We start from the raw sequence: 9705 nt of genomic DNA on the forward strand, positions 1-9705 counted from the left end.
CCCTGCTCCCCCAACTCAGTACTTATAAAGGATAATAATATATCATAAAGTATATAATACTTGTACATTACTAGTAGCCTCACTATCCTAATCCTAAGCATAGAGAAGTGACAGGCCCCCGGGGAGAGCCTACAACGTCCAGAAGGTAGGTCGTAGAGAGGCATCCTAGAGCCTCGCTACAGCAGCTATAGGTATAAGGTTTATGCTAAGATTACTAGTACATCTTTTGCAGAACAGCATCAGCACAGAATACAAGACTTTCAGGGCGCTGCGATACTGATCCGCACGCTACTCATGGCTCACTAGCGCCTAACGCATATAATCTTTGTCTCTTCCCAAGACGACATTCTCACTATCGACCCCTCAACTCCCAGCTCCTTGAATATAACATAGTCTAGGCCATCTTACGTGGCCACAGTAGCGTATCTATACAGATTCAAACTTCACACCAGAGCCTAGTATGGCATGGGTATCCTCCAATACACAACGTACATAAGCCCGTGTTTGCTCATGTATGATCCCGAGAAGTTGCGGGCCAAACTCGGCTTAGAATATAATACGCTTAGTCCGCCTGGATTGAAGCGCAAAGGATACTCTTCATCCCCCATATCGACTCGGTAGCAACCGGCCTACTGTGTCCAAGAATCCATAGACTGATTCCTACGGCTTTAGCCCCAGTGAATTTTGTCGCCAGCCTATCTTCACCAGTCGACCCGCTATACCACTATAAGAACAGCTTCTTTCCACCATACCAGTAGAGGAAGAAGAACAAGAACCTCCCCATTTTCCCGAATCAGCCAGTCAAAATGTTAAAGGTAGAGTCGCCACCTCGATCATCTCCTCCTCTTCATTCGCCCTCGGCTTGGATGTTCCATCGACCCGCCAAGTAACTTCTATCTGGCTTGCCTTCTCAGAACCAGATTTTACAGAGCCCCCGCTTGAACCGTTGCCCGACTTCGAGTTCAGCAGCACGAACCATCAACAAGCAGACTCCCGAAGACGATCTCCTCCGCGCAAGCCGCCCTCAGCCGAAAGCCCAGCACGACCGGAATGCCAGAGGAAGCCACTTCCCCAGAGATGCTTCTGCTTGTCAATCACCTGTCGCCCGACGACTGCGCCATCTATGATGGTTGAAATGGCTTCAGCCACGTCAAAGACGCTTGGCACTGCGCAGAGTTGCCCACTGGATGTCTTTTTACTTGTGGCAGCAATCAGGATTGCGGGATGAGGACCTGTGGCGCAGAGATATCGGTCAATGTCAGGCCCCTCATCTAGACATCATCATCTTGCACGGCTGTAAGTCTCGTAGCTGAGCCAAGGTCATTCGGTTCAGCTGAGAAGCTCAAACACCATCCCAAGTCCGTTGGCCGGCCTCCATGCCAACTCCCGCAAATCTTCCACGATTGGACCCATCTGATCGACCGGCCACCCTCTGTTCAGCAAAGTGAAAGCATTCAAACAGACTAACTTCACGAGCAACATTCTCTATTAGAAATCCCAGCGGAACTTATTACGGCTCCATGCTCTAAATAATACTATGAACATTTCCATGTAGTTAGGCCTGAGGAGACTGGGTCCTCAATTACCAATATAAGTATTATTAAGTACAGTAAGATTCTACGTCAGTCCTAGGCTGTATCCCTTAGGCTGTATCCCCAAATCATGCCTAAGTCTCTGGTATGGTAGGGCAGCCAGCAAAAAACGTATGAAGGCTCCATCCGGTTAGGCACGATTTGGCTATTGGCTAGCGACTTAGACATGATTTATAGGAGGGCTTATAAAGTAAAGTTTAAATTATATATAATCATTCTATAACGTAAATATAAAAATAAAGCTAGAATTAAATAAAGAAGATAAAGTTGAATCGAATAATATACTTTATAGTAATTTTATCTTATATTATCGTCATTATATGCTTACTTTATTAGTTTGACTCTATTTTATTATTTGAAGGTAGGACTAACTTAAGGTTAACTTAAGATTAACTTAAAGTTTAGAAAAAGAGGAGAAGCTTACTATTATAGTATAAAACTAAGTTATTAGTATTGTTAGACTATAGAATATATTTTAATAAACTAACTATCATTAAATAATAATTATTAAGTATAGTAAGTTTAAATTATAATTAATAAAAGATTTTAATAATATAATAAGTAAAAGCTTATAATTAACTTATCTAACTTTTTAAGATAAAGAATAGTTATAGTATAAGCTTAAAAGAGTAAAGTAAATGTTAGAATATATAGGTTTATAATATATAATATAGTATATATTATATATAAAAAAAAGAAAGTTAAAATATAAAAAAAAATAAAAAAGAAAAAGAATAGATAGTATAATGATTCCTAGGCTATATCCTCCAATCATATGTAAGCTTCCGACGTAGTAAGGTAGAGAGCGAAAAACATATGAAGGCTTTATCTAGTCAGACATAATTTGACTATTAGCTAGCGACTTAGACATAATTTATAGAAGGCTTACAAAGTAAAGTTTAAATCATATATAATCATTCTATAATATAAACATGGAAATAAAGCTAGAACTAGATAAAGAAGATAAGGCCTAACCAAATGATATATTCTATAGCAATTTTACCTTATATCGTCGCTATTATACGCCTACTTTATTAGTTTAGCTTACTTAAAAGTAAAGCTGACTTAAAGTTGACTTAAAGTTAATTTAAAGTTTAGAAAGGAAAAGAAAAGCTTACTATTATAGTATAAAACCAAGCTGCTAATACCGCTAAACTATAGAATATATTTTAATTAATATAACCATCATTAAATAATAACTATCAGATATAATAGATTTAAATTATAATTAATAAAAAATCTTAACAATATAATAAGCAAAAGCTTATAATCAGCTTATCTAACTTTTTAAGATAAGGAACAATTATAGCATAAGCTTAAAAGAGTAAAGCAGACGCTAGAATATATAGGTTTATAATATATAATATAGTATATATTATATATAAAAAAAGAAGGAAAGCTAGAGTATAAAAAAGAATAGAAAAAAGAAAGAATAAATAGTATAATGACTACTTATAGTCTATTCTAGCTATCGTTTTGATAAAAAAGACAATAGATAGTATTATAGCTAAAGAAACAAACATTATAATAGATATAGTAATTAATTTAAAGTCATTTAAGTTTTTATAAAAGTAGTAAATTATTATATATATAGACTATCGCTTTAAGTATATAGTAGATAGAGTCGTTAAATACTTATAAAATAAATTATATAAGATAGTGTTAAAATAGTAATAAATGATTATAAAGTAAGTCTAATAGTTACTTAATATTATAAAAATATAGATAGACTTAGAATAGTTTAAGTTTCTATCGCTAGCATACCTAAAGAATCTACTTTTATAGTTAGTCTAAGATAATAGTCTTAAATATAATATATATAGATTTATATACTTTGATAAGCAATATATAAAGTGATACTATCAGTTATAGTATAATTAAGTTAATCTATATATATAAAAAAGGATATTATCAAAGGTTATATATTTAATTAAGAAGAAATAGTAGATAAAGCTATAGTAGACAAACGTTCGATGCTAACAATTCTTCTAATACTATAAAGAAAGTAGATTCTTTAAGGTAGACAAAAAGAAGGAGTTATAGCTATAGTAGCTATAATAGTAAGAAGCTGAAGACAGTAATGATAATAGTAGAATATATATAAATAAGTAAAGTCTTAAGTCATTAGTTAAGCAGTATCAAACGTTTATAAAGGTTAAGATAAACCAAATATAACAAACTATAAATAGTCGAACCAATATCGATTTTAAGAGTATATAAATCTATAAGATAGTAAGGGCTAAACTTGTCATTTAGTATAAAGTTAAGGCTAAGAGTTGCTATATAGAGTGTTGACCTTTAGGTTATAGATTGACCCGGGAAAATCATATTATAACCTAAGGGTCAAGAATCGACCTACTACTTTAACCATATAGAGAATCTATAAAGACCAATCCTTTAGTCATTTACCTTTATAAATTCAAACTAGTCTACTTAGCAAACAGTATATTGCTAATGTTAAGATCTTTGTTTAAGATATACTTTATAATATAGTCAGACTTATACTATCTTTAATGCTTAAGTAAGTGTCGTCTTTATTTAAGATATTAAGATATAGATATTAATATCGACTACTTAAAGCATACTATCAATAATAAAAAAACAAAAAAATAAAAGAAAGAAAGAGAAACTTTTGAGTATAGATTGTTAACGTAAGATTACTTTATTTACCAACTTACCTTACTAAGCTATGTTTAGCTTAGTAAAATAACCTTTATAGTTATAGCCTTTACCTTTTACTTTCTTTAGTAAAAGCGTCAATTGTTAGTATATTTGAAACTAATACTTTGCCTTAGCAAATTATACTTAAAGAAAACAATTCTATCATTCTTATTATTAATATTATCATTTATTATCAACTAAGTTTATTATTTAAATATAGTCTAATGTAAATCATTAATACTAATATATAACGATAGCTAACATAAGAATAAAGTCTTTAAGCTAAATTAATAATAAAGCTAAGAAGTATATATATAAAATAAAGTTTAAATAAAAAGATTCTAAAAATATCCTAACTAAGAAAGTAGTAAAAAAAAGATATTTTAAGGATATAGATTCTATCTATAAACAAACATAGCTTTATTAGATTATAATAGTATAGATGTTAATTAATGCTTTTACTTTTCAATAAAGTCTTAAACAAAATCGTCGGATAAACTTATAGTATATATAGAAGCTTTATAATATATTTGCTAACAAAGGTTTCAAACAGTAGGTAAAAGAAAATTTCCTGATGATACTTTCTAGCAAAAGTAAGGTCTTAAATATACTATAGTACTGTCAGTAGGAAGGTTCTATAGAAAAGGCTGAAAAAATCTTTAACTTTAATGACTAGCTTTTAATAAACAAAGAAAGTTTAATAAAGGTTATAGCTAGCCAATATAAAGTAAAAACATTTGAAATATATATATAGTAAACAAATATAAAAAATGACAAAATATAATAAGTATATAAAATATACAATTATAGTAAATATTTGATATTTTAAAGGTAAGCTTAATAGTAGTTACTAATTAATAGCAAATTAAGATATACTATCTTTAAAGCTAAACTTAAAGCTAAAGACAAACCATTATAATCCTACCATAACAGACTTATATAAGTAGATCTAAACGTAACTAGTTATAATAATATTATAAAATCCTAAGATATTATATAGCAAAAGTATTAATATATAAAAGTAAGTAAGTAATATACTATAGCTAGAAAATAAAGTTAGATTTCTTATCTTATAACTTATAATAATATAGAAAAACAAATGATAGAAAGATATAATTAATCAATAATATAAGATAATATTTAATAAAGATATATTTTAGATATTTATATAAGAATAAATAATATAAAACAAAATAGATAATATAAGTTAAGCTATATAAAATACTAAACTTAAAGTTAATATATACTACCTAATTCTAGTTTAAAATATTTCAAAAAGTTCTCTTTATATTATCTTAGCTATCTAATAATATTAAATATAGTATCAATATAATAAACTAAAAAATAATGATAGTATAACTTTCAACAAATTAAATCGAAAAGAAAGTATATAAATTCTTTTATCTAAGCTAGTTAAAACTATATACTAAGAAAATAAGCAAATAATAAATTAGATTTTTATCGTCACTTAACAAATATAAGTATTAGAAAATATACTATCATATTCTTAAAGCAAAATCCTTACAATTTCCAAACATATACTATATTATAAAGCTATCAAAAGACAAAAAGTAAGTACTATATCTTATTATAAGTTATATAATCATCTAGCTAAATATAAAGCTTATCAAGATTATAAATTGATAAGACAATAATAAGCTATCCTTACAAAAAGACCTAGCCACTATGCAGCAGCATACGCTGGCAGCGTATCCCCCCCCACTTAGGTAGAACGTACAGACTAGGCGGAAAAGACAGAAGAGTAGATATCCTCTCAAAAATAAAGGGTAGATATTCCTAGGTTCTCATACGATAAAACGGCTATAAATCGAATTAAGGAAGAGAGGATAGTAGTATGACAAATAAATGTAAGAGTACTAAAGCTATAGAAGTATGATGATAGAGTTGTAGGTAGTTGAAGGTTGGATATAGATTTTGATATAGTTTAGTTAAGATGGTTAAGAAAAGAAGGAAAGGAAAAGTATATAAAAGATAATTCTAACCTTAAAGATAAAAATAATCTTAAGGTAAAGAAAACCTTATAAGTGTCAGCTTTAGACTATTTTATAGATATAAAGCTAAGATTAGCTATAAAATTAAGATATTATATCTACTATTATAACGATAAAAACTTTGGTTATATAGTATAATATAATATAATATAATAGATATAATATAAAATATACTATATTATATAGTAGTTATAAGGTAAGAAGTTTAATATAATATAAAAAAAAAAAGAAAAATTATATAACTAACTTTCAAATAAAGTCTGATAGTATAATGATAGTATAGTATATATTGATATGATGATAATATAAAGTAAACAAAAGTCGTTTTATATTATTATAATAATCAATAAAGCTTTAGATTCAATTTTTAACTAAGCTAAACTTTTTTTCTTTATTTTTCTTTCTTTCTTTTCTTTTTCTTTCCTTTCTTTCTTTCTTTTTCCTTTTAAACCTTTTTCTTTCTATCTTATTATATAGTATATAAAGTATACTATAATACCTAAAGCTTATATAATCAAAACAGACTTAATAATATAATGATAGTATAATATACATTAATGTCTAAGCTAATATTACTAACATTATAATATAGCTTTAACAATCTATAAAGTTTTAGGTTCAACTTTTAGCTAAGTTAAACTTTTTTTTTTCTTTTTTTTTTCTTTCCTTCTTTTTTTCCTTTTTTTCTTTATATTATATAAATATTATAAAGACATTATATAAACATTCCTTTGATATATTTATAATATAGTATAAAGAAAAAAACTTAGCAAACATATTATAAGCATATTCTATAAAGATTATATAAGCTAGCTATAGATACTATAGTATTAGAAAGTATACTTAACCTAACCTTCGTTTAAGTAGCTAGCTAAAGTAACTTACTGTCGGCTATTATAAAGGGACCTTTTCTTTTAACCTGGCCGCCATGCAGCAGCATACGCTGGCAGCATATCCTCTCTGCTTTGTATGGGGCGCACGGACGGAAACGAAAAGACTGGAAGGTAGATATCCTCTCGGAGGTAGGGGGTAGATATCCCCAGGTTCCCATACGATAAAATGGCTGTAAATCGGATCAGGCGAGAGAGGATAGTAGTACGACAGTAGATGTAAGAGTATACAAGCTATGGAGGTGTGGTGGTGGAGATGTAGGTGGTTGAAGTTTGGGTGTGGATTTTGGTGTAGTCTGGTTAGGGTTAGGAGTAAAAGAGGAGAAGGAAGGAGGAGAGAGGCATACGAAAGATAATCCTAACCTTAAGGGTAGAAATAACCTTAAGGTAAAGAAAACCTTATATAAGTGTTAGCCTTAGACTATCTTATAGATATAAGGCTAAGATCTAGCTGTAAAATCGAGATGCTATATCTACTACTATATAATGATAAAAGCTCTGATTATATGGTATGGTACGATATGGTACAAAAGATATAACCTTAAGGATATATTATACTATATAGTAGCTATAGGGTAAAAGGCCTAATATAATATAAAAAGAAGAAGAGTTATATAATTAACCCTCAAATAAGGCCTAATAGTGTAATGGTAGTATAGTATATATTAATGCTATGATTTGCTTCTTTATGCTGGCGAAGGAGTATATTATAATGATCTATAAAGCTTTAGGTTCAACTTTTAGCTAGGCTAACTTTTTTTTCTTTTTCTTTACTTTTTTTCCTCCCTCCCCTCCCCTCCCCCTCCCTTTTCCTTTCACTTATACTCTTTTCCTTCCTGCCTTATCGTATGGTATATAAGGTATATTATAGCGTCTAAAGCTTATATAATCGAGATAGGCCTAGTAGTATAATGATAGTATAGTATATATCGATACGATGGCAATATAAAGCGGATGAAAGCTATCTTATATTGTCATAATGATTTATAAAGCTTTAGGTTCGATTTTTAGCTAGGCTAAACTTTTTTTTCTTTATCTTCCTTTCTTTCCTTTCTTTTTCTTTTTCCTTTTTCTTCCTTCTTTTTCCTTTTAAACTCTTTCCTTCCTATCCTATCATATAGTATATAAGGTATACTATAGCGTCTAAAGCTTATATAATCGAGATGGGCCTAATGGTATAATGATAGTATAGTATATATTGATGTCTAAGCCGATGCTACCAACATTATAGTATGGCTTTAGCGATCTATAGAGCTTTAGGTTCGACTTTTGGCTAGGCTAAACTTTCTTCTTTCTTTTTTTTTTTTTCTTTTCTTTTTCTTTTCTTTCTTCCTTCCTTTTTTCTTCTTTTCCTTTATATCGTATAAATATTATGAGAGTATTGTGTAAACATTCTTTTAATATGTCTATAATATAGTATAAAGAAAAAAATCTAGTAGATATATTATAGATATATTTTATAAGGATTATATAAGCTAGCTATAGATACTATAATATTAAAGAGTATATCTAACTTAACCTTCGTTTAAGTAGCTAGTTAGGATGATTTATTGTCGGCTGTTACGAAAGGACCCTTTCTTTCGACCTTAGATAATATATCAGCTAAGTATGATAATGGCGGCTCTTCTACCGACGATTATTAGAAGACGCCTTAGGTTGAGTATCTTAACATTAAGATGTTAGATGATGATAATCTTGATAAAGTGTTTCTTAAGATTAAGTATCTTAATATTAAAAGTGTTAGACGATGATAATAAAGTGTTTCTTAAGATAAGATTGAGTAGAGTATAAAGTTGGAGAAGCTTATGGTAGCCTTTTGTAAGCGCTAGAGGGTAAGGCTATAAACTCTATCCGATTCTTCTTTAAGGGTTGGCTAGTATATATAGTCGTCAGATATATATGATACCTTCGATACTATATATTATATCGTCATCGTCTATCTAGCTATCTATTCTCCTTTAACTTTACAATCTTTTAGCATACTCTTACTATACCTTTGACGATGCCTATTCGCTTGTTTGGCTAACTTAGTTTTACTTATATGCTCGTATAAGCTACTTATATAAGATATTATAAGAAGGTGCTAGCTTTATCCTATATCTTCTAGACTTTTGGTTGATACCTTTATGTCATCATACTTAAGGTAGGCTTCATCGGTCTATCTATATATAGGATGGTGATCGTACGAATAAGAAAAAAGCATATGTATCTAGAGCTTGATAAGATTGGCGGCTAACCTATCATCAGTAGGTAGACGATGGATAATAGCCATATATGGTGGCGGCGGCGGCAGACAGTATACAGCCGACATATATGATGGATTGTCGTTATCATTGTTATTGTTGTCATTATCGTCTGAGTCTGAGTCTGAGGATGACCTATCGTCTTTATTGTCTTATATAAAGTAGCGAGTAATATAGTCCTGCCACTTATAGTTTATATAGTAGCTACTAAAGTAACTGGGTAGACGAACGTAAAGGGGAATCGGCCTTATATAATCGTTCGAGTTAGCCTATATCTGCCGGCGGTAGGCGGCGTAAGGCACTTGGG

This window comes from Phaeoacremonium minimum, assembly GCF_000392275.1.
Source record: "Phaeoacremonium minimum UCRPA7 unplaced genomic scaffold PA7_03_scaffold_331, whole genome shotgun sequence".
Classification (NCBI taxonomy): Eukaryota; Fungi; Ascomycota; class Sordariomycetes; order Togniniales; family Togniniaceae; genus Phaeoacremonium; species Phaeoacremonium minimum.